We start from the raw sequence: 27,331 nt of genomic DNA, 5'->3' as shown, positions 1-27,331 counted from the left end.
ACGTTGATTAATGACACTTCCCTTTGGAGCGGTGGAAAAATAATGTCACCAACGGCGGCGCACCACCTGACCACTCTCTCGGAGGATCTGCTCTCGTCATTGTCGCTTGGCAAATTTTATGTTTTCTGTTTTGTTTGCCACTCTGTGTGAAAATTAAAGAAATCTCCCTGTTTTGGCACTTGGCTTGTGCTTGTTAGTTAATACTACCATTGATGCAGGGCCCCTTTTTAATGGATTTTTTTACATGAACCTTGGGTCTTGAGCGTTGATAATTTTTTACAGTGATAAATCTAATAGAAACACATCTTAAATGACAATTCTAAATAAATTCATCCGTTCGAAGTCTCTGCTTGTTCCATTTCTCCAACAAAATATTATCTACGATGAGTCTGATGAACTTTCAAAACTGTCCCTCAAAAGAAATGACAAGGGTAACCGGTAAAACTTCCATAGACTGACACGCTTCAATCGACAAATATCATAGCGACTCGTGATGCCAACCTGCAGCAACTCCGACAGACGCGGCGTGGGACGAATGAAATGTGACTTGATAAACTCTTGATTTGCACCTGCTCAAGGTGTGTGACTGTCGCAAGAAGAACAAGGAACGGAGAGAAAAAAAAAACAAACGCTAGGAAGCAAATCATACGCCATATGGCTCGTCCCCCAGGTGCACACAAACACTTGACCTTACGATGGGGACCTTTCTTCCATTTTACTACAGGAACTTTTCCTCACCAAAGTCCTTGGACATCATCCCGACCGAGGTCGCGACAAACTCGCCTGATGAATTCCGCACTAACGAGACGACGGCCGACGTCAAACATAAAGAATCCCACGCTTCGAGAAAAAGGACGAGAAAGTTCCTGCCTGGTGATCCGGGAAAAGTATCGTAGCGCTGCTCCTGGTTAAAGTCCACCACACCGTTACTGACAGAAAGAAGATACCGAGCACTGATGGCCGGAGACACGGTAGGGCAGAAATAGCTGAACCAGCGGGCAGCAGGTAGCGAAACAGAGTGCATGAATGAATAATCGTCTCCACGGGGCAATCGAGAATCGCGCTTTCATGGAGCGATGGCCGTGGGTCTCCATCGTTGAAGGAGGGAGAGAGCTGACTGAAGATGACAGCATGATACGGCAGGATCGAGTCAAATTGGCCTATCAGGGATTTCACGGGTTTCTGCAACACATCACACCCACGGGTGTGTCCTTGCGTACGTCCTGCGAACCTGCAGGACGCAACGCAGTGAAAAGGCACAGACCTGCGGCTCATCCTTGGGCGTGACCGAGCGGAAACCAAAAACTGGGTCAATTACCGGGACCGTATATGGGCCGACAAATGGGCGAGAGTTTGCGGAGTCATCAAACGCCTCCAAACCACCTCCGACTGGGAGTGCACAGCATACGGCAGTCAAAAGTGGGTACGTAATCCAGGGCAGCTGTTGGTGTGCTGTCGGGTATTAGGATGATGGAAATTTAAATTTAAATGGATTTACACCACATCCCCGTGGCGGTTGGTTCCGTGATCCGGCTTCGAACCGGTAGGTATGCGCCACTGTCACTGCCACTGCGCCCTGGTGCCCTTCCGGAGCATGGGAGGCTTACTAACTGATGCTGACGGCGACGACCGTTACCGAGTGCCAGGAGCCGTTTCCGGTGCTAACGATCGCCCGGGCAGTGAGCTTTCCCTTTTTCGTTCAACTTCCACCCGTACGGTGTCGGATGACGCAGCCATTCCCGGCTTGTATGCAGTTCATTTTCAACACTTCACCGGCCCTTGACACAGAAAGCGTGCGCCTTCTCTCGGAAAAGGCCACCAGGAAAGGGCTGGTGGGAGGAGTGTGGCCAACCGAACGATACACCAGCACAAGAATCCAGGGAGTGGTGCGCTGGCAAAAATAGGACGTGCACAGTTCCCGGACCGTTACAGGAAAATGCGAGTAAACATAGCCACACAAACACACACACACACCCACACACATGATATGCCGGTGCCGGTTAATATATCGAGCGGAGTTTGTGGAGCGAGAGGGCAACATCGGAGTCAGCATAGCGAACCTATGCAAACATGCAAACACGGTCAGCTTCGCTGCCAAGTGGACGCACCGATGGAAACTTTCCTGCAGGCGCTGCCGTACTCTGGCCTTTTTGGGTGGAACCGTATGAATTTATTCAGATGAGCTGTAGAAGAGCTCATCGTGTGTCCGGAGGAAGATTGCACAGGGCAAAAGGTTAGCCGGCGTTAACTCTGCACACGGTTGGCCTTTCGAGCATCCTGCATCCGGAATGGAGAAAAAAAAACGCAATAAAACCCAACTCTATTAGTTCCATTTCCGGGAATCCCCACGTGATCCAATATTTAGCTGCCATGCAGCCTGCTTTCGGAATGGGCACCCTAAAACAAGCAGCTCCTCTGATTGGGCAGCTGAATTGTAGCCATGTGTCGTCTCTGAATTTAGCGCAATATCTGCCGATTCTTGTGCATCTGTTGGGCCCCCTTTGATTAGCCACAGCATCCCCAACACGTGTGGCTTGCTAGCAGCTTCTTACGACACTCTGTTGAAGCCAAACGTTTGAAAGTGCCGCAAAAGAATTTCTTCGCCTTTCAATGTGATGAGGATGAGAAGTAAATCAAATTTGGGAGCGCCCATTTTATGGGCGTCCCAGAGCTCCCGAAACCAAAATCCATCACCTATCGACAACAATTCCGAGGAGTGGAGTGGCGCGCGCGTGCTTTATTGCCGTTGTTGTCCGAGCCTAAAGTTTTGCGCAGGCAACGATAAGCGAATCGTTGCGTTTATCTGTCACCGGAAGGAACGGAACGGAAGCTGGCCCGAAATCAAAGGGAATCGGTCTATTAAATTACTGCCGATTCCATTGATGTTTCTTCAGCCGGACTAATTTGACCGAGCCCCGTTCCGGTGGTTGTGCCTATTCTTCTGAGCATCCTTCCATAGCCACCTCCATCATATCCTGGAGGAGGAGCGTTCAGCGAAGGATAACGCATTGGGATGGGATGGGTGGCAGTGATTCATGAAAGAAATTGCACGTGGCAGCCGCACCCAAGGCGGAATAATGACGAAGTTCACTCGTTAAGGGGACTTTCATCTTAACGCTCCATGACAAACTTTATTGGAACTTTGGCGTTTCTTTCCTGACAACTTTAACCCCCGGCTGCTTCCGGTCGGATATCGGTTGACGGGTGGGCGTATTATTCTCTTCTCGCTCTTCTCTTACCCCTAATTATTTTTAATCCGTGCGTTATTTGCGAATAAATCATCCGCTTCGAACCGATTTGTGTTGTTCTAAAAATCAATCATGCGGGATCAAGAGCAATTTGGGTCCTTTTTTTCAAATGCTGTGTTATTTTTTTCTCTCTCTCTCTCGCTCTCAAACAACCTCAGATTTAATAAGCATAAGACGTTCGATAAGCTAAGAGAGTCACGTTTTCCCACTGGAAATACCAATATTGGTTAACATCAATTTCTGTCCTTCATTAATGGCGTCTTCGAACCGGCTCGTTTTGCACCGAGGAAAGAAAAACCCAGCACTCCGGGGGGGCCAGCTATTGCTGGTTTCCGTCTTCCGATCGAACGGGAAAAAGCCGGAGGCGAAGCGAGCAGTCGCTCTGCTGTCTGCTACGTGATCGAACGGACCTCGGTTGGAGGGCTGCAAGCAACAACAAAAAAAAAAGCGTAACTTGCGCTCTACAAATTACACTCAATTTGGCACTGCATGCCTTCCGGATTGACTCGTCCCTTGGCCATCCGCGTCGACCGAGTACCGGACCTAGGCACGTGAATATTTCGCTGTCCGCCTCGTTTGCAGGATCGCTCGGGAATGATCTCATTTCGGATTGAACCTGGGATGCTGCCGCAGGGGCTTTTGGGATGGGGCAGATCCTTACCATAAATAGCCACCGGTGATGGTGGTGGTGGTTGCCAGCCATTCGATTACATTTTGCGGTCGTCTGCTCCGCCTTTTGCTGGACACCTCTCTTTCTCTCGTGAAATGGTGGCCTCGAAGGCAAAGCTGGTGTGCTTTGTTTCCTGAGCGAAACGTGATCTAAATTGGCAACGAAGCCCGCGCATCTTCGTCATCATCGTTTTGTCCGCGTGCAATGAGCCTTTTCCTCTTCTCGCTCTGGCACATTGACTTTCGACGAATGACGGTAAACTCATCTGAATGGGTGGGGGGGAACCATTTCCCCCGTCAGACGGTGTGTATGTGTAGACAATGAATAAAACTCCACTGATTACGTTTGACGCAGCCGTGCAAACAACGTCTTCATAAATCACGCCATGCTACTCAACGGCCCTCAACGGCATGTTTTCGCTCGGTTTCGTCAAAGAAAACTCCGCCGCAAGGCAGTCGTTGGATTTACTAGCTTTGATTTTCTATTGCGCCACCCCGAAAAGCGGGAAATGTTTAATTGAAAAGTGGAAAATTAGCTCCACAAACTGCTGTCAAACCATTGTATTTTAATTAACCAGCCACTTGGAACGAGTTGCTAGAGTGCGAGACGCGCCTCAAACGGATCGTTTGCGGTTTGACATTTTCGGAAGTTTTAGGAAGCAGACGGTGGTCCAACGCCGATTTGCCCCTCAAGCAACAATACCAGTCTCACCCAGGCAAACGGATGAAGCGACGCGATGGTAGTACAGCCAGGCCATTACGAGCGCTTTGAGCGAACAACAACTCTTTCGGCGGTTTCCGTTCGCCGGTTTCGGCGCGGATCTATCCAAAGTGGCCGCGAAATGAAGGTACCATGTTTCGAAGATGTAATACTACTTAGCCCGGAAGTTTGTGGCGGCACTTAGCAGGGGGTCACGGGATGCGAAAGTTATTACACGAAGCCATCGTCTGCACCGTTCGTTGTCGTTATCAACCGTGGTTTTTCCCACAGCAAGACAAGGTACCCCAGAAGATGTGCAGCTACGACGGTGGTAGACAATTTTCCAGACGGAAAAATTCAATAACGCCCAAAACATGGCCGCGAAAGAGCTACCATTCCGGACCGGCACGTAAGGCGATAGTAAATGAAGCGCTTTCGCTGACAAACTTTGTCAATCAAGCTTAACGGCTGGGAATGGCAGCGGTGCGAGCGTGCACAAACGCTGAACAGCCGTTGTCACAAGATTACAATTATGGTTTACGGTCGGAGCATGGCACAGGTCATCATCATGAAAGTCAAATGGCAGGCGACGATTAGACGCGTTGTTCAATAAAACAGTCGACGGTTATGAAGAGCCACGGGATTCTTCTGGAATCCACATGACATATAAAGTGGTGTTTAAAAAACAAAGCAAAATAAGTAATATAACCCGAAAAATCAGTTAGCCTATCTCCTACTTAGCTGATACAAAAAAAAACCTTCGTAATGATTCCTTAAAAAATCATTTATCAAAATCGATTGGCCAATGAATGCGAATTGAAGCATCATTTCCTCCGTTAAGAGACATTCATTGTTTATAAGGCAATTGCGTGAAAGACGATGTTCTCTAAAACCTGTCCAAGGCCGTCGAGGAATAAAAACTTCATCAATCACTCGAATGGAAGATGACTTAATTCGCTAAGCCAGCTCTAAGCTACCCTCCTTTGTGCCAAAATTGAATCCGTGCCGCGCTTCATATGCAGGCGGGTATTTATTCAACAACGATTGAGCGCTAAACGATTTAAAATGCCACATCCCACCGGAGAGATACAAACGTTTCAATTCTAATCCCTGCCACCAGTTTCGCTGACTCATTTGTGCGCCACAAATGGATGCTTGCGCTATTGCCCACCAACCACCCGTCGGTGGAGCTTTTTGCAATTCGCGACGAGGCCACGGCGCTTCGTGTAACGTAATTGCAAAAAGTAATTAAACTAATTGCAATTAGTCTAATTGCTGTAAATCAATTTATTTATGTCACACGTCGGCAATGGCGACAAGGACCCTCGGCACGCCGTTTCCTTCCTTTGCATGCTTTCTCTAGTCCTCTCGATTTGTTTGCTTCGTTCGTCGGTAATCCCATGGAACAAACGTTCGATTACCGAGGAACTGTCGCGAGTGGTTTATCCATTGTTTCGGTGGCTGGACAGGCTGATATGTAAACGCCACCGTGCACAAACATGCACGACATGAAAACAAAGTTAATGAACTCGTCACTAAACCGCTGTCGAAGCATGTTGTGGTAGATTTAGCTCTGCATGACGTCTAAACTCGACGGGAATGGTTCTGCAAACACACAACCCGCGTCAGCTGAATACCCCGGTCAACTGATTCCTTTAACTGCTTGTCTAATATATTTTTTTATACAATTTCCAAATAATAGTAAGCAATGTGGCTGTATTAGACATATTCAAATACTATTATTCAATGTAAATCATCATAGTTCATTGGTAAAACTATTAAGGAGTATTGTTTTTGCATTATTTACTTTTGAAAAACAAAAATGCGTATGCTGGAAAAAGCAATTATTAAAACTTTGAGTGTCTAAATTCATCACAACGCTGTCGATCTCGACTCAATCTAATAACATTCCCTTCGACAAAAACCAAGCATAGTCGTTTGGAAATCTCTGACGCCACGAAAATGTCACCTCCATTTCGTCACAGGATTTATCCAACCCCTGACCGTTTGCCGTTCCAAACCATGCGCGTTGATTTGGGGATATTGATATGAGATTCCAGGGTGACATGAAATCTCTCACGCCCAGCAGCGACAAAGCGACGGCGGGTTCCATTGCGAAACATTCCGAACGCGGTGAAGCAAATTTTAATTAAAAGCCCCAACGTTGGCGTGTGCCAACCGCAATACCGGTGGCGCTGAGTTGCAGATTTATTTGACATTCCGCTCATCGCAACGGCAGCGGGTCTCTCTGCAACATTGTACGAACGACTGAAGGGACACGATCGTTTGCTCCCTCAGTTTCATGCAGAAGCGTTCAACAAAAATTAAAGGCGAGAAAATTTCGCATTCTACGGCAAACGACATCGGGTAATCAACTCAAGTCACCGCATCATATCTCACGGTGGCAACATTGGGCGGAGCTGACATTGGTTACATTGGTAGGGCTGACGTCGGGCTGTCTTTCGACGTGATTTGCATACGTATGAACTTTCAAATGAAATTTTCCGGTGTACATATTGCATTCTTTGAACTATTAAAAATTTGGATATCCTCAAAGGAGAAATAGATTCAAGTTAACATGAGATGAACATTTTTTAAATTTAGCGTGCCTTCGAACAATTTTTGTTTAAATGAAAAACACATTCAGTGTTGTGTAGCAATTTGTAACAGCTTTGTGTACAATGATTAATAATCATTTTCCGTCCCATTCGATCTCAAAACTGCGTACTAACGATCCGGTGTTTGTGGTCCAACAATAAACTGTCCTTGTGTATTTGACGCCAGTGAAACGGAACGGAGCAAAAAAAAAAGTCACGGCCCTTTGTGATTTATGATCACTGTACCTTATCGTGGCGTCATTTCATTAATAATTCCACCGTCGGGCGGTCCATCGAGTCCGGAACTTGGCCCGGAAGCCTTGTGACCTTCCACACAAACACACAGTTGGTTTTCCTTGCCTGGGGCTCACAATTTATGCGATGCTAATCCATCGAAAAGGGATACTAAGTAAAGAATCGTCGCCGTCACAAGTTGTCGCTCCAAGGCATTATTTGCTTTGCATTCTGTTCCTTTCCAAAACGACCGCTTTTCATGGCGGTGAGTGGCGTGAACTGTGGCGATAACTCTCCGCAACAGAAAACGATCGTATGTGAATAAAATACTAATAGGCGACGGTAGAACTAGCAATGACCCCACCTTTGACACGGCCGAAGGCTACGGAAATAAGTATTCGACGCACGCCTCTGCACCGTAGAAGCGATAGTATCGAAACACCAAACCAAACCCCGTTCAGGAGGGTTATGTTTCCGTTTAATTAGGATGATCAATTTGGTGGTCACTTCTGGTGGCTTTTAAAAAGGAAATTAATCGATATAAATCCTTCGCAGCCGTTAGACAGTGCGTGTTTGTGTATATGAAATCGAAAGCACAAATTTATGATCGAATTATTGATTGCATGCAGTGGTGCTTATACCGAGGAATACGATCGAACATAATTGAAATATGTGAATAATTTGCGAGGCGTATCATTATTCTATTTAAAAAAAAAAGCTGTCATTAAGTAATCAAATTGCCGCACATCGTGAGCAGCATTGAGGCACCGCAAAAACATTAATAAAATGAAGAACGCAATCATAAAGCGGACACATGCCACGGGATTGAAACAGATGCGGGATACACATAAATCCAACGACACTGCGCCAGCCCCACAGGCACGCTGTGCATCATTATGCCTTCGAATTATGTTTTAAATTAATTTAATTACTAACATCAAACAACTCATGCGGGTTGATATTAAATCAGCTTGTTAGCCCCCGCACTGCACTGACCCTTTTTAATGTGTGTGTGCTGCTATGCTGATGGCGCAGTGCAAACGAAAAATTTGATTGGATTTTTTGCTTGCTTTTATTTCTACACCCGCGTTTCGCCTAACGGCTCAAAGGACGTGTGCAACGCGTTTCGTCCAGTTAAATTGAGTGCAATGGGAAAATTGCGGTAGCGAACGGAAACTGCAGCAGCTGGGGAACTAGAGTGCCGCAGCGTCTCACGTTCAACATGACGCGGCTAAAATGCTGGCCAATTTAATCCGACGAACGTGGGAACGGTTTAGCTGATCCTCTTTAGCAGGCACACAAAAAACTGCCCTTTTCTGGCTTTCGAATTTCAGGGAAACAAAAACTAAAACACCCTGCACGCCTTATTTTCGATCGCTGTTTCGGGCTCAAGTTGTGTGCAAATGGGAACGAGGAAACGACATGGAAACACGCACCGGAACAACCATGCGCGCAGAACCGACAAAAGCCACAAGAGAGCTGGGAAAAAGGAAATGAATCGATCCCGAGCAAACTAATCAATCAATCAATGCGCGCGAGCCCCGTATGCTAAACGCCGTTTATGGGTGATTTAGTGGCAGGCGGACCCCAAAACCAACGACGAAAAGGACAAGGAGCTCCAGCTATCCCCGCCATTGCGCCATAGATCTTTCGCACCATCACCATGGCGAAGGCACTTCCACAAACTCTCGGGGAAACCATTTATTGACAGCTCACAAACATCGACGGTGGTCGGTGTGGTGTGGCGGTGAGATGACGCCGTGGGTGGCTTTCATATCTGCCAACGTCTTTTACCAGGATTCGGAAGGACACCACCCAGCTTCCCTCTGGCCGGTTGCCATACGGTGCGCCCCACGCGGAGGGTTTCCATCCGGCAACGGCACCCACCAGCAGATGTTCGTAATCGTTGCGCAAGCACATTTGCGTGGCCGTGTTGCGTCAAGAGGTTATGGCCGCCTCACGAAAATCAACGGAAACCAGGGAAACGCGGCGATGGGTTTTGGCGAACGAGCGGGGGGCAAGACGTGTTGAGCGATTCGTTGTCGTTTTCGTAACGACCACTGTTTGATTAGTCCAATCAATGTTTATTGAAACAGCTGCGGCCCCATTCGTGCAATGGTTGCGGGCGGCAATCTCTTTGATTCCGGTCCGGGAATGAAATTCTTAAAGATGCATGATTGCATGGTACTTCCTCTTTACCTTCTCTAGCAACCAACCGGGCAGTATGAATGGGGATCCGATTTAGCACAACAGCAATGCTTAGTTCCAACATACACGTCAATCAAAGCAAGCATGACATAATTGAATTCAAAAGTCCACGAACTCACAAATTAACTCAACATTAACTTGCTTAAAATTTGGGACAACGAATAACACATGTGAAGCTGTTGGAAGGTAAACAAAATATCTGGGTTGATAAAAATTCATCCTGCAGACCCTGCAGATGTTTTCCCGGTCTACCGTAAAAAAGCCGTCGCTTAAGGTGATGAAGAAAAGCAGAAACGGAATATAAAAGATGCAGGAGTGCGCGAATAGAAAAGACACACATATTAATTTAAACTAAATCACTTCCGATGGGTGACAGCGCCTGGAAAAGTTCGCAAGCAAATAGCTGAGCATTCGCATGATTTTACATCATCGCGCCAAAGACAGCACAAGCTGTCAGTCAACGGCTGCTGCGGAAAAGCGAGAAAACGAGGCTCTATTTAACGCCTTCCCAGAGCAAACCATCGCCCACGTACATACACACTTCTTCTTGCACGCTTACATTTTCCTGCCGTAGGCCACACGCAAACAGGTTGGGTTTCGTCCACCATTAACAGGCGGTGTCCCTCACAAGGTCACAAGCGTCACACGCGGAAGAAGAAAACCCACCCTCCTAACGCTGGAAAACATCACCCCAAAACTCGACCCAACCCCAAACGCTACAGCTTCGAGGATGTCACGAGGACGACGTGCACCCAAACACCCATTGCCGTGAAAAGAGCCAACGGTGGTCGGGGAAGACGTAGAAAACGGCGCACGGTAGCGGAAAAACGCCCCATTAATGCCGTAATCAAGTTCGCGAAACACAACCATCACCGTCCAAAGGCAGTGGGCTGGTGTGTTGTTTCTTCGTAGGTGTGGGGGTCTATTTTTTAGGCGCTCATATAAGGTAGGGAATAACAAAAAAAAACACACACAGAAGACAACGTTTTGTGAGCCTTGGTTTCTCGCTTGCGTGTGGGCATTACGCACGTGGAGAGCAGAATGTGCGTCAGAGAAGCGAAAACAAGTCATTATGGATTCTTCGCTTGACGCCAACCGAGGGGTGGCGCTTTCGTGCGTACTGGGAAGAGAACTCACCTAACGTGCGACAGTATTCGAAAGGCCTCTGTGAAGCAAGCTCCTCTAGGCGGAGGATTTTTTTTGTTGCTACCCGATGAGGAACTTGCAAGAATTGGGGGAAAACAACTGGCTTCCCGGGGCAAGTCCTTTCACACGTGGCGAGGGTTTTCACGAGTGGTACTTCCACATCAAAAGCCCGACGATTGGAAAGTGCCACACGTTTTCGTTTTCGCGTCAAATTTTCGCAACCGGCGGGGGAAGAAACCATCTGACTGACTTCGCACGAACCGGCAAGGTTCGTTTGCTGTTATTACTATTATGCTAATTTAACATAAGAACTCGAGTAACGCATTGTGCTCGACACACACCGTGTGGATTCGTTCTTTCCACGCCCAACTGCTACATTGTCGTGCGCTGTTTGTGACAGGCAAAAAATAGGGCATCCTTTACGCCCGCCAAGAGAGGGAGATTCACTGACGACGACAGCCCACATGCTCGTGAGGGGCCTTACGTTTCTAGCCTTTTTAACGGGAGCGAGTGTTTTATGTTTCATTTTTTCCCCTCGGTTGCTTTTTTCTTTCTCACTCCCCCGTCGAGAAGGAGGAGCTTTTGAGTAAATAAACCATCCGGGGTGCGAGAGGGTCGCATTTGGTGTAAAATCAACGCTCGCGAAGCGTGTTACAACTGCCGAAATGGCGTTGAAACGTGCTAAATTGAGGTTAATATGTTGGTGAGTTTTATTTCTTTGATCGTCGCTAGGGAACGGCATCATTCACGTGCCCTACACGAAATGCTACACAGAACGTAGGAACATGACTGAGCAAACAGAGCTAACTTTTTCTCTCTATTAATTAGATACGCGCTGGAAGAGTAATTCAGTTATCGAGTAGCAGGATAACGGCCGGCAAATGTTGCGATCAAATTTGCTTTGCCAATCGATGCCACAAAACTACAAATTTATTCACTGACTCATCTCCCCCGAGCGGGATGCATAAATTTTCCGAGCCACAAACAACAATTGAATTACGTCACTGGTAAAAGTTGGTCCGCAGCGCGCAAAAGAACCTCCCGTCGGCAACATAGCGCCACAACCGACCACCGGATGCCCTTCGGCATCTTTCAACACCCACCAAAACACTGGTAGCCATTCCATTCCTGTTCAGGCAGTTATTGGCAATGAAACAGTTTATTCGCCCTCTGGGGATGCTGTGTTCGAAGCCCAGCGATGTGAAACAAAAATGAAGGACGAAAGGATTTGCTTGATGATACTGGGAAAAAGAACGCCTCCGGTTACAGCTGGGTACCCTAGAGTGCTTCATTCCGCGGCTAGAAATTGGATTATCCTATCCGTGGATGATGAACGTATCGGATGGAGTGCACTCGAGCCAGCAGAAAAATCTCCATGTTTGATTATACTCAACAAAAATCATTTCCATAAATGTTTACCATAGTATAATAGTAGCACAAAGATTGGATAAAACCTCATACGCTGCACAAAAAATGGCAATTCAAGGAAACGCCGATAATCGCTTTCATAGAAAATCCGAACCACTTTGATTCCTTAATCTTATTTGGCGATATTGATCTTCAGCCAAGCGGCGGATAAAAAACAAACACCGTCTTATCGACGTTGAGCGGAAGTAAACCATTTAGCAAGCAAAAAAAAAACACTCTCCTATCGATACGATGAACCACTTCTCGGTAATCCCAACCGTCGGACTCGATAATAGGAATTGTCAGATCCGGTTATAGGGAGGAAACGAACAGGCTCCAAAAGCCTACAGCCCCGAGGATTGTTGGGAGTATATTTTGCTTCATTTCTTTTTTCTTTTTTATGAAATCTGCTTTACGGGTTTGCAAAAGTTCTTTCCAGGGCCTCTAATAGGCTGGTTCTCCGAGCTGTTGACGCATGCAACTGCTGGGAACGGAACGGGCATATTTATTCCCCCAATTGTATTGGGCGCACAGTTTCCAAGTGGAGCGAAAAGCCATTTCAACACAATTAAAATTCCATTAAAAGTTGCTCCTCGGTGCAACGGTGCAAGGGTGAAGCACTAGGAGCACCATCATTTCCGATGCGCTTTTCAACGTAGCTCGCTTGCACTTTCCGACACCTTCTATGCAATTTGTATCATTCGTGGCGTTTTGAGTGGTCGGTTGGTAAGCTGATTACTACGGGTTGAGCTGTTGCGGGTCAATTGTTTATTAAGTGATGTGCAAGTGAGAAACATGAACTCAAACACAATGTGTAAGAGTTTAAGTATAAAAATTTCTGAAAAATTGGTTGTAATTTCATTTTACTTTAATTAATAAACAATTTGAAAAACTATGGTACGCTCTCTAAATTTGTTACGCGAGCTAAAGTTCAGCACAAAATTATATCCCTTGGATTAGTTACTTTTACGCAAGCTAACCACCCATAATTATCCATCCAAATCCGAACGTCGTCAGCTTTGTAATCTCGTTTTCACAAGAATCCTGACACTGCTAGCCGCAGACCACTCAGCGAGAGCGATCAATTTTGACATTTTAATTACCACCCGGTTCAAGCCAACCGTTGCATAAACCTGTACCAGAATTGTGGGCTCTGCTCACACGATTTACTACGCCACGTAGGCTTCTCCGGGAACGTATTACGGTATCGGAAACGCTCTCGTGCCACCGTGATGGAAATTGCTAATTTCCATTCCAACACCGCAGCATTCGTTCGGGGCGTCACTGGGGACAGACATGAAACGCACTATCACACGCTAATCCATCCAAAGGGCGACCAAGCGCAGTGTAGTGTGATAATCTCGTATCCCCCAAATTCCATTCATACACATACGGGTGGTGTTCTAATCAACTCAAAACCCGAAACCAAAACCTCTCGAAATGAAGCTCGGATGTCCGGAGTTTTCCGTTCGAGGTTTCGATACACCTCCGTCCGAAAGTGCAAAGCCATGGAAAATCCAACGCACACGCACCTTCCACTGGCCTTCGGGCGAGCGAGCTGCTGTGCGATAAATAAATCAATTTCGCGCGACAAGGTTCTAATAAATTTTACACCGGATTAGACACCGTGTGCTAGGTGGGCTTTGGTTCATCACGCTGTGTGCGAGCGTTTTTGTCTGCTTCCGCTCGGTATCGATGGACATGTTCATACACTGCTGCAGCTACCCTCTCGAGGGTTTCTGATGGAGTTATGCTGCGAGGGAAACGGTACACAATTCCGGATCCAAGTTTTTCAGCGCAACGTTGGTTTGCCTATTCCCACTGACCATAAATCCGACGAGCCCGTTTCGTAACTGTTGCTTGGTGTGACAGCGGTACTCGCGAACAGTACCACCCGTACAGGAAGGGTTTGGCCACATCCACACCCACAGCAGGTGATCGTAAATTGATTCAATTCAAATTTATGCTAGACAGCCACCAACCAAACCTCCCCTCGGTGCTGAACTGGGATAGTCGGATACTGCACCACAAATGAACCACGGTAACGCCACTGACGACGATCCAGCGTTTCCTTCTGCATTTCTCGCCGGTTGAGTTACACAAGGGCTTGAAACACAGTGACACTACTCAGTGAACGAATTCATCTCTTGTGGGCGGCACTGGGGCGGTATTGTGGCGACTGGATCCCCCTTTTTCACGCACACACGTACACATACACACAGGTGGTTTTAGCATAAATTTTCCAATCAACCCTCCAGGAAGCTTCATCCGGAGAGCTCTCTTGCTGGCGGATGGTGCCGAAAGGGAGGGTGGTTTTTACTGTAACGCGAGACCCCCACCGTCTAAAATACATCGCACCGGGAGGTGAGCACACATAGAGCATCATAAATGCATGCACAACCCACCACCCATCGGGTCGCGATCGGCAACCAACAGGGGCATGATGGGTGGCTTCCCGTGTGTTGTGTTGGGCACACACAAAAAGCCGTCTAGTCATGCTGTCTAGTCCAGAGCACGGGACGAGTCTAGCCAAATGGCGTGTGGTGTGTGAGTGTGTGGTGGATTTATTTTCCTTCGCTCCTTCAGCGCCAATATGTTACCGTTTAACGAGCGAAACAATACACACCGCGCACCGGGTGGTAGAAGCATCGTAAATGTTGCATTTTGTGCAAAACGCTGGCAACCAAATGGTTCAGGCACACACACACACGCACACGTGAGAGCGCTGGTGGGGGTGCAATATCTCGTTGTGGTCATGTAAAAATTCAAATTCGTCTTTGAGTTATATCGTTCCAGTTTTTTTTTTGCGAAAGAGAAAGAGTAGCGTGCTTCAATGCTTTGGGAAAGAAACGCATTGAACCGAATTTAAAATGGGATCTACGAATGCAAATGAGCCCCTTTTGCATTATTCAACTCAATTTTTCGGATTGAACTATACTTGACAAAATTAAGAGAAAAAAAATTCATAAAATAAAATGTAACAATGATGAATTGCTGGGAGGAAGACATTAGTTTGGATTAGGAATTGTTCATTTAGAAATAGAATATTTGATAGGTCCAAATTAATTTACTTAACAGTTGAATGTAAAAATATTTAGTTTAATAGCCATTCCAAAGAATGCTTGCACCAACTTTTCATTTAGTTCCACGAAACAAAACAAATAGATCAGATCACCAGTAGACCTCAAGTTATCTTGAGAGCAAATATCTTCCGAGAAGCTTACTGAAATAGCCGCCGTCGTATAAACAACTGGCTTAGCTTCTAATTTGTCTTTCTCGCACGAGTTACTGGCTAGAGATACTATTTAGAGTATTAAGCCACCGCAATCAGTTCATGTCTTCCGCCATTCCAATTACTATTTTATTTACAGGAGCCGGAGCAAAGATAGGGTTAACGGTATTGAAAAGAGAAAAAAAAGGTAACAAACGGCTTCAGACAAAAAACCACTCGTGTAGCAACGAATGGCCACCAGACTCTTGTTCCGGTCTCTCGTTCGCCGATTAGGTAGGAAGAGAGTGTGCAATAAAATTTTAATTACCTGATAATTATGCCTTCCGAACAAAAAAAAACGAATAAAAAACACACACACCAGTTTCGGAGCACAGTTCTTAGCCAGCTTCCGAAATGAATGTTCATCCACTTCTTCGGAGTGCTTTAACATTCTCACTCTCTCGTTGTTAATGCACGCTCGTACCGGTGGATTTAAACCAAGGTAAACACAATGCTTCCACTATCACCACCATTAGCGTGGCGCAGAGTTCGCCAGCGGGCAAAGACACTCCCGGGACCTCCTGGCGGCGGTGGTAATGAAAGTAAAAAAAAATCACTTATCTGCTGCCCCCGAAAAGTATCCAAATGATGAGGAAATACTCCTCCCAGTCCGGCCTCTCGATATCTTCGAGCAAATCCTTCAGTTCACACCCGACTGCCGCCGAGGTGGCAACGCTGTTATGAAACCGAACCGTTCTTCCATAGCGTGGGCGGTGCTGAGTGGGATCGGCAAACAGATAGAGATCGGAAGCAGTGTTTAAATATGCAAATACCATCGGGTGGAGGCGGCGATTCTGGGGCGAGAAATGGACGCTGTTTGGAAATGGATTTTAATGAAATCTTAGCATCTTCACGGAAATGTGTATGTGCTAAACCGTGGCTAAACTGTGCTCTAAACGGACACGCAAACTGCCTGTCCTGGCGAGACCACTGCTGTCAGGTGTGTCGTATGGCGGCTTCTATGGATTGATAAGTAGCTGCAAATGGAAGGAAAATTCTAACTTTCCTTTGAATTAAAGCTTGGGAACAATCTAAAGGAAACGTTGCTTAAAACAAGGCAAAATTGTGGCGCTACGTTGCAGAAGCATATAAATGTTGAACAAGAATATGTTGTCAAGAAATTTCGGCAACAAAATTATCAACCTACACCTTCCAGAATCTCAAGCGGAAGAGCTCGATTGAATATTAAGCCGAAAGTGAATGGATCATTGGACGATCGTTCGATCACCATTTATCTGACTGCGGACATGACAGCGCTCTTAAATGTTCCCTCGAGGAACGTTCCAGGCGGAACATGAAAAACCTTTTCCCCCTCTCAACGAGGGGGTTGTTGGCCACGCGGGTTGGTCGATTTCTCGTCAAATTCAACCGGCCCACCTCCCATTGGCATTGAATCGCTAACCATAACGGTTCGCACAGCAGCTGCGATTCCACGGGCCGGAAAGTGTTTGCCAATGGCGAAAAATGATGTCCCATTAGGATGTCCTTTTTTTATCGACTCGAACACCACCGATGCGAGCGCGTAAAAACTTCCTATAATGTAACGACATCATAAATGGCGTGATGCGTAGGGACACACGACACTGTACAGTTTTAGTACACGAATGGGGGAGCAACTTTTGTACCGAGCTGCACATGGGAAAACCGACATCTCCGAGCATATGGTAAAACTCATGTCGCGTAAGAAGGGCGCGTGAGATCGGCTGAACGGTTGTGTACGCTTCGGAATAAATTGTACAATTGTTTTGTGGGTCGTAAGCAGCGCCGATGCTGATGATGATACCGATGACGGTGGTGCTGTAGATGATGTGGCCATGTATTGCTTTTTCGCAGGGAAATGATGTTATATTTTTGTTTACGTCCGTGGAACGAACGAACGCCAAAAACATCGCCGAACAACGGCGCATGTCGTCCTGCGACACACCGCAGAGATAAGTGAAGCTTGACCTACTTCTCGAGCGGCAAATCTAGCCGAAGGGCACCCCGATGCACGGTCGTATGAATAATTCAGCCGAGTGTTTCTGCTTTCCTTTCCGGTTCACGTGCACGATTGGCGAAACGAACCGCAATAGGGAAATGCGACCGTTTAGTCAAAGAGTATTGTTTGGCGTTTGGTGAAAGGTGCTGTACATGGAAATGGCGACATTACCATACCTAGTGGGGGAGAATAAAAATAATCCCCACGCGGAGAACACTCGCTAGAAGTGCTAGGCGAAACAAAGCGCAGCCGCGATTTAAGAATATCACTAAATTTGTTCGCCTGCTCGAAATGTCTTACCGGACTTTAATGTCCAATAGGCTTGTTGATTTTGGTATATAAATATGAATGAAACTAAAATCCTCAGCTCATTAAATTACAGCTCAATTAAAGCCCAGGAACAATTTGTTCGGTTTCGCGGTTGACCCTTTTTCTTATATTTGAACTGCTAACAGAGCAAGCTGTTATTTTTTAACAATTTGCATCTAATTCACGAAAGCTAAAAATCCTCCAAAATTACCCTTTCTATAGTCCTTCCATCAAAGCAGACAACGTAAAACAAAAGCAAGATAAAGGACGATCATTAAACAACTGGACAACTCGGCGAAGCGCAACGGAGGTCTCGAACGAAGTAAATCAAACATGATAAATGCGTTACGTGGATCATCAGGATCATTTTTCATGGGCAAGTGCTTTTTCCTTTCTGCTGCCGAGAGCAGCCATGCCAGGCGACTGAGAGGAGCATATAAAAGGGTATGACACTCTCCAGAGCACAATTTTTGCAATGACTTTTAATCCTTTGCACCAAACCGGTTGGCTTTCCATCTCCCGTGGGGAAAATCCTTGCGAGCGTCGCCTCGCAACAACACCAGCCACTGACGCAATTGGAGCGACCGGTCAAAGGTCCTTTTGGCCCACGGTTCTTTTCTCCCCTTGCGCTACAATGCACGAAAAGCGATTCATTTCGGCACCTCCGGCTTAAGTTCGGGTTTTGGTGACTGAAAAATGACTTTTTTATGATAATTACGCCCCTCCTTTGCTTGCCTACGGCCCGCCACTAATCACTGCCGGACAGCCGTACGCTTTGGAGGGAGCAACCGAAATGGCCGAAGGGAGGCTTTTCTAATCTCACCACAGGCCTATTTCCCACCGTTGCTGCCGTAAATCCTTCCGGTGGACGCGTTGATGCTGCTTACTGCGATTGCGTGTGAAAAGTTATTGAATGCGACAAAGGAAACAGGACACCATTTCGAAAGCCGAACAAAGTAATATAATTACAAAAGCAAATTTCCTTTCATTAAAAGTAAACAGATAATCACTGATTCATTTACTTTCATTTTACAACAAGTTTTCTAAACAGTTCATTGGAAAAATGACTATATAGCAGTTTAGAATCAAATTTATCAAAGTTATTGATTTTTAAAATGATTTCACAAACTTTTTATGTATTTCGAAAACGAGAAGCATCACTGAATGTTTTCTGTTCGTAAATATGTGTTTAAAAAAATGTTTCCGATGGCAGTAGACATCATAAAAAATGACACATAAGCCTCAGTAACAGCACACACAAAAAAAAGGAAACATTGAATATCTCCAAACACCCTTCTTCCATTGCAAATATTTGCTGAAAATAATAAATCGTGTAAGCTTTCCATTCGCAGAAAGACAAACAAGCGAAGGAGGAGAGTAATCTGCCCCCTCAATAACAAAACGCGCCTGTGCCTCGGTTCTTGATGAAATCTTCCCCAATCAACTAAACGCTCCGTTGATGGTTTAGAAGACGAATTTCCGCCGAGCTGCGTGTGGCGATGAAGCAAACAAGGAGGGGCGAAATATTTCATCGGATGGAGGTTTTCATCGATTTAAATCGCTCGCGATGTGGCGCTTGATCAGCCGGGGATAAGCGAAAACGATTTCCATTTTCATTTTCCCAATCATGGACCTACACGGGCCCCCTTACAACGAATATCAGCGGGTGAGTGGGTTTATGTAGGAGAAAAATGGCTCCTCTATGATGCGCGGGGATTATCATTTAATGAAGGGTAGTGAAAATCTCTTCTTCACCGTTGGGTTCCCCTGGCGCCTGGGAGCACTCAGTGCTGCCCTTAAACCTAGGGGGCGAATGAACAAACATCGGGCCAACGCGGTGTGGCGGCAATCGGGTTGACCGCGTGCAAGAATTCCCTCTTTCTCATAAACCATCCAGCGGCTGGGAGTGGGAACGCAACTTTTCATCGTTCGTGGGCGAACGACCGTCGAGGTGGCGCGCATGGGAAGATTTAGGGGTGGTTCCCTCCTATCAAGATCTCTGCTTTCACCCCATGCGAAGCTGACACGACTTCACGACAAGAGATAAAACCATTTATTACACGATTTTCATCGGATGTTTTCAATGTGCTGCTGCTGCTGCAGCCAGCCCGGCCCATCTCGTCGCGATGGAAGCTACTGTCAGGGGTGGACAAATGTTGCGCGAATGAAAATGTTTGTCCATTTCCCCAGGCTCAAGATGGTGGCTGCCACTTTCTTACGGGCCGAAGAAAATCGGAAGAATTTCAGGGCCTCCAAATGGGCCCGTTGCATGGGTGAGCAGACGCTGGGAAAGGATATAATCGGATCCATAAAAATGAGCAAATGGCGACGGTATAAGGATCTTCGTCCCTCTCGATGAAACGGTAAATGCTGCCCTTTATCAAACAGGCTATGATGCCATCAATCATTTTCAGCCGCTCGTTTCACCGCTGCTGTTTACGGAAAAATATTTAAATCCATCCCCGGTAGAGAGGATGTACAGGCTCTTAACACTTGTCGAGCACAAAATTGAACGTAACCATCGTTGCCCATATAAAAATAAACCATCTCTCTGCAACACGTATAATGCAATGCCCTAGTTCTTTGTGCAAAACACTGGCGAATAAAGAGAGAAAAATGTTACCCCGTGAAATGTTTTCCTTTTTTTTTTTCAAAACATATGCTTCTTGTCGGGAAGGATTAATCTTTGAGAGCTATATCGTTTATACGTTCTTTCATCTACCGTACATGCAGCAACAGCACAAAGATCCGTCTTCGTTAACCACATCCATCATTATTAAACCACATTTCGGCACATCAATCAGATTTCAGCACAGACAAAACCAACAGACCTTCCCGGTCACGTGCTATTCGCAGGCTTGCCCCATCACCATTTGTCTGCCGCAGCAGCCACACGTGCGTGCATTTGAGGACGCAACATAAAATGAGCGTGAAACCATTAACTCAAGACGACGGAAGTTAATTGTTTCAGCTGCTTCCTGTTTTTCCGCCATCTACCAATGGGTGGCACAACAACAATCTACAACGGCACAGCGACGGAGCGAACCCACACCATATCAACACGGCTCACGTTCTTGCTTTGCGGAAACAGTGTCCCTTATGTGACTCGCTGCTATCGTACGGGCTTGCGCCTTTTGTTTCAACACACCACAGGCAAACGTGATATGCTGCAAAATATAAATACTTCATTTTACAACATGCACACGACAACGGTACCGGTACAGCCCTTAGAAACTGATGCCTTCATTAGAGAACGCAGCGTACCGGTGCTCGGTTTTTATGGAGTAGCTGAACATAAACAGTAACATCCTTCGCCCATGCAGTAATGCTACCGAAGAGCCCTCTGAGGGTTTGAAGAACCTTTATTATATGATGCTTACGGCATTTATTCGCTATGGTGTTATTACCGCTCCAGCACTGCAGCGTATTAAAAATGCTAGTGCCTTTGTGAGCATTGACATGAGTGTTCCACGACTGTTGCTACCTATTTTTCAAATTATCAAAAGATCAAAGTAGAATGTTTAAAAATATCACATTGAGAACAATCATTAACATCGACTTTAAATTAAATTTCAATAATAATCTATGGTCGCCGCTTGAGCCACGCAATATGAACTCTTTTCATCAAAAGCATCTCCATCGTCTGTGTCACCTTTCGTAAACGCTACAATGCCGCTCTTGATACGAACAAAACATAATATGGAGAGAGAGCAACACATGTGCAACGATAATACTGCTTACAGCTTGCCCCTTTTTCGCCCGTTGAAGACGGCTGCGAATGACATTCATCATATGCCGACATAAAAGCAGCATTAAAACAGATTCCAGATGTGAGCTACTGAAAAGCGAGCTACTTTTGCCCCCTCGAGTGACAGGTTGACATGGAACGTATAAATGGTTGAATGAACGACTGAAAATGGCTTTAGTGTCGTCGCGTCGCTATGGAAATCGTCGTAAGTCACATATCAGAGACGATTTCGTCAGAAAACGACAGAATAATGCGCTAAAAATAGGTAAATAATGATGAGATGATACTCCGCAACTCAATTTTTATCTTAGCAATTCCAGCATTTTTGAAGCACAAGAAATGATTGCAATATACTGCACAAATTAAATGCAAGAAAGGTTCGTAAAACATGTAAATCAAATGTATGGTATTTGATAATAATAGGATAAGACAGAAAAAATAATTTAAATAAACGTTAAGAACAATCATTGACAATTAGCCTTCAATACCGAAACCACAAGAATTGATGAATCAAGAAAAAACGAGTGCTTTTTACATTTTATTGCTCATTTCATTTTGAGAAGGCAATATAATAGAACTGAGCAAACTTGCCAATTGCCAATCGACGGGTTTCGGTATTTGTGAAATTAGAAAAGTTTTTCGCTTCATCTTCTCGGACCATTGCATTGCACGAGAGAAGAAGCAGTCTAAATGATGGATCGGGAAGAACAGAATCGGAGAAAACTTTTGCTCCACAGTTGAAGCCAACGGGATGCAAAGTTTATCTGTGCCACTTCAATTCTGACAATGAGCATTCTGAATCTGTCGCACTACGAAAATCATTCATGTCCCATTTGATAAATATTGCTTTATAACTTTAAAAAAGGCAAACAAATATAAATTGGACTTCAGTGATAATCTTTACAATATTGAAGTCCTTTCAAAAATTGTATGTTGTGAAATAAATTTTAAATGTAAGGAAACACATGAGGCTAAGTTTTGTAAAAAGATTTACATGAAACAAATATACATTTTAAACATCTTTCCAATAAATGGTTTAGATAATGCAGTTTGTATACAAACGTGAGATGGATATCGGTGGCTTATCACGAATGTTACGGCTTGATCTTGGTTTACAGAGGTTGGTTGTACTCACCTGAAACAAAATAGAGAAATAAAAATATGATTAATAAAATATTCATGGAATATACATGGAAAAAGTATATAAACTAAACGCGATCTTTAAAAACAAATATATAACAGGAAGGATTCGGCTGAAGGAAACTAGCAAAAGTATCATCATCACCATTAGACGACAAAAATTTTACCAATGTGTCCCGACGATATTCGGATGATGAAGCTATAACTCAAGTGACTCAATAATGCCCTCAGCCACACGTTGCACTCGAATTGCAACCGTGCATGGTCGTGTGGATGCAGTTGCAGCGCACCACGTGTCTGCCCGTGGTGCCAAACAACAACCAGCCAATCGGGCAGGAAGTTGAGCAGCTGGTGTATAAGTATTTTTGACATTAAAATCACATTACGACCGCGTTTATCATCCACTTCCACGCGGCATAACGGTGGCGAGGATGGCCAGTAGACGATAACAAACTCTGACCTTTCCCGCTTCACGGCTCGCTGTTCGTGTTCATCGAACATTCTAGCGGAAAACGAGCTGACAACTGCTGTCATTTGCGGCGGCTGTCCAATAGCACCCTTGAGATTACGCGGGTGGTGGGGAAACGGATAAATACAGCAAAAAAAACTATAGAAGTTTTGTTCAAAAAATATTGAAAAAAAAAGCTATTGACAGATTTATTGACGCCTCATGAAGACCCGAACGAGAAAAATCATTGTTGACAGCTTAGGCGTCTCTGAACGGTATGCTTCATAATGAGCAGTCGTGATTGATTAATGAGCTTTGGAAGTGATAAGCTTGTGACACATTTGCACAGGTTTAAGGCAATGGCTTATTGATCATACATGAATAATCAGCATTGTTTGTAAACAATATTTAACATAATATATTCTTAAACTAAGCAAACAAGGCTAGGTTTCAAAACAAAAGATACACTATTGTTTGAAAGAAAAATGTCCTTTAGTTCGACAAGTTTTTCACAGTTTTTAAGCAATTATTGTGCCGTACAGAGGTTTGCCAAAAAATAATCAGCAACCTGATTTAATTTCGCAAATGCATGCAGAGTTTGTGCAGCGAAAAACCGAAAAGAGAAAATTCGTTTCTTCAACATTCTAACGTAACGTGCATCTGAAAGCTTCGAAAAACTGCCGAACCGATACTAATCCAATAAAATATGTTCTTCCGGCTATGTGGTTTCGCCTAGTTGGCTACCATGTTCGCATCAGTCCGTCCGGGGTGTTTTGGCAATAATTCTTGCTGCCAGCTGAGAAACTTGCCCACCAAACGACGGGACGCTGGTGCACGGCTTCCTTTTGGATGAATCTTGTCAAAACCGATTTGCTCAACCACCGATCACTGCCAAGTGCTCGAGGAAGCGAGTCCAGGAATATGCGAGCTATTTTCCTTGTCTTTTCCGTCCCACCAAAGCTTACGATCTTCCATAGCCGCGTACTTCCGATGCAAACAAGAAGCTCGTAGAAAGAAGGACATGGTTTTTGTTAGTTTCCGTGTACCATCCTATTCGGTCGGCGTGTTCGATTCGGTAAGATTTTGAGAGCAGAAAAAATATATTTCGTTCCGGTCTCGAATGGATGAAAATCGTTCGACAAGCTGTCATGAATAATTCAGGCTCACACGCAAACTTGCTCGGGGTCCTAGACCACTGACGCCATGGTTTTGAAAAGAAGAGACACTATCGAGAGAGAAAAAAAAATAAAATGGCAACCAACGGCAAGGACACAAAAGCGACCAAAATTTTCGTTGCAACTTACGGAAGTTGTTCTTGGGGATTTTATCTGGGCGCACACATTCACACAAACACCAGCCTCGCAAACTTTCGGGCGAGCGAGCTAATGTCATTAAAATCGAAATATTTGCACGGAACGAAAGCTGCCCATCGTAGCAAATGGATGACGACAGATAGTTGGGGAAACGAAATTAGCATGACAAAACCCATGAAGGACGGCGCGCATTGCGTAGAAAAGAATGGTAGCTTGAAAGTTGAATCCATTCTAGACATGCAAATTCACTCTCCAACAACTTTATGCCGCAGCATTTGCACGTGTCTGATACGATCGATTTTCTTTTTCAAATGTACGAGAGCCCTTTTCAATTCCACTTAATTTCAATTAGGAACAAAGCTAACACGAAATACCTTCACTCTTTGCGGGACAAAGAAAATTAAAAATCGATAACGTCAGCCATAAAACCGCAGCACGAAAAAAACACCCACAAACGAGAGATACCCGCCCACCGAAACCACTCAATCAATCGATCAATCAACCGCGCTCTCATCCTTCGGGAAAGTTCTGAAACACCTTCACCGAAGGTCGGCATAATTTTGCCCACGAGCCACAGGGCAGCAAAGGGGAGATTGGGTGGCAGCTTTATTGACATTGATCAACCGATACATGCCAAAGTCTGTGTGGATGGTGGCCTTGCATAAATGGCACTCTCCATGACTTATTTGCATACAGCTCAAGCTGAGCGGAGGGCCGGAGAGAGAAAGGAAGATTTATTTCTCTCCATTCTCAACTGACCCCTGGCTGTCAATGACCTCTCACTACGAGAAGGTGCAAAACACGAAAGCTTCATGTTTATAGGGTGCAAAATTTCACACGGTCAGTGGATGAGTTTTCACACGGGCGACCTCGGTCCCGGTCGGGAGGTGAATGGATTTTGATCGATTTTCCATCACGCTCACATGCACGGGAACTGCGCCCGTCACCGACGTAATGGACGTGTGTCGGACATGATATGCTGCTGCCCGTTTTCCGTCCGACCGCCGCTTTATGAAACTTGTTTGCAATTGAGAGTGTTTCCGGATGGTGGGGGGTCGAAAAAAAACTCCACCCGATCATATTTGCGTTGTGATTGCAGGTGACATAAAATATTCACAACATGTTGCAAAAGTTCGGCGTGCACCCGTGCCTTTCGTGGTTGGATGCAGCACCACGGGGATGGTAAATATTTGCCCACTGAAGTGTTCATAAATTTGGGGCGCATAATAAAGCAAGCGCAACGATATGACTCCTGAAATAATTATGAATTCATGCAAAGTGAGGAAACGTGTAAATTAAATGCACAAACACAGAAAAAAAGCTGTCATAATTAATTATTTTGATAAGGGTTCATAACACGTGTCATTCGACATGCATTGGCAATTGAAATTGAGGATTGAGTGTAAACCAATTTATATGCGAAAAATCGGTCGCGAGTGTAACTGCCACAATCAAGCCACAATAAGTTGAAACTATAACAAATTATAAACAAATAATGGAAACGAGTTTTCGATACACCCATAACGACGCGCTACCCATAGAGCTTGCAATAAATTAATCGAAAGAGACCCATTGATGTGAATGATAATTTTTTTGCTTCAACCCTATTTCAATTGGAATCAACAGTTTTGCCGACAAATAGCTTTACAACCCAACCAGTAAAAACCTTCCACTAGCCTCGGTTATTATCAATCGAATAGCCGCGGTTTGAATGCTATCTGCAACCGGAGCTCTAAGCGGTAAATTATAAAACAACAAAGACCTAGACCTAGTCACAATACCGGCCATTCATAATCCAGCTGACAGGAGCGGATTATATCAAGCGGTGTGTTTGCTGATACTAACTATCATTTCAGCAGCTACATGATCCATTTAAAACCACAATTACAGGGAAGCAACTTGCAACCCTGCCAGCAAACGGGAATTCTCTAAAACCGCGTGACATTAAAGTGGGGCCACTTAAGTCCTTAAAGTGTATCCACAAGCTCAACTCCGCGAACGTGAACAAAACTTGCGCTCCCTTAAAGCGCTCTACATGGCAATCTCAGGCACACACACGCTTCTTGACAGTCGATTATGTTGCCACGGTTCCGGTGCGGCCCAGGAGCATTCACACGCGGAAGCACCAAGCATAAAGCTGCTCTTCAATGCTTTCGCAATCAATATTTTATGATGGAGCATAATTTGAAGACACACATCAAAGGCATGCCCCGTCGTCAGCGATTCGTGCATACGTGGCCGGTTCGCGTGCTTAGGAAATTTCGTGAGGACGGTGGACGCAGGGTTGCGCGTGGTTTTGAATATTTTATCTAACCACCCCCGGGTTGGGCGCTGCTCCACCACCACCACTGCTGCTGCTGTGTAATAGAATTTAATGTCTCACATACGTGCGTTCGTCCGGGTTTGCTAAGCCACCGATAAGAAAAGGAAGGCACGCAGGATATTCTTGAGCGGATTGCTTAAAGGGGTTTTTTTTTTTCAAAACAAAAACGTTGAAAGCAGCGTAGGCAAACAATACAAATAATGCAGGAGCCAAAACATGCTCAACTCACATCACCACGATGATGAACAGAGCCTAACGGAAGGATTTAAGGAAAAGCTTGGCACAACACAACTCCCGCAGCATGCATCCATTTTCACAACGAGAGCGCATGTTTGTCTCAGGGGAGCTCGTGATTTCGTGCCCGAAAAACCACATCCAGGACACCCCCGATTAGCGTCAAGAGAAAAAGAGCCTCGAGAGCATCACACCTTCTGTTGCCACCTCGGCGGGGTGGACGAAGTTAGCTCAATTTACCGAAAACGCACTCCAACACGTTCTGCATACATCACCGCACGAAATACGTCACGCCACATACGCAATGCTCGACGCCGAACGCCACCGCACACCGTAATCACGCTGCTAACCGAACCGA

At 45.4% G+C, this 27,331-nt stretch overlaps 1 protein-coding gene across 1 annotated transcript in view; it reads right to left on the bottom strand.

Moving 5' to 3' along the window:
• Positions 1 to 27,331, bottom strand: part of LOC128726477 (cyclin-dependent kinase 14) — an 84,608-nt gene that overhangs the window by 37,471 nt on the left and 19,806 nt on the right. The gene's annotated exons all lie outside the window — the stretch shown is intronic.

Source organism: Anopheles nili, chromosome 3 (assembly GCF_943737925.1).
Source record: "Anopheles nili chromosome 3, idAnoNiliSN_F5_01, whole genome shotgun sequence".
Taxonomy (NCBI): Eukaryota; Metazoa; Arthropoda; class Insecta; order Diptera; family Culicidae; genus Anopheles; species Anopheles nili.
The sequence above is the reverse complement of the archived record's forward strand: the minus strand, read 5'-3'. Positions and strand labels throughout refer to the sequence as shown.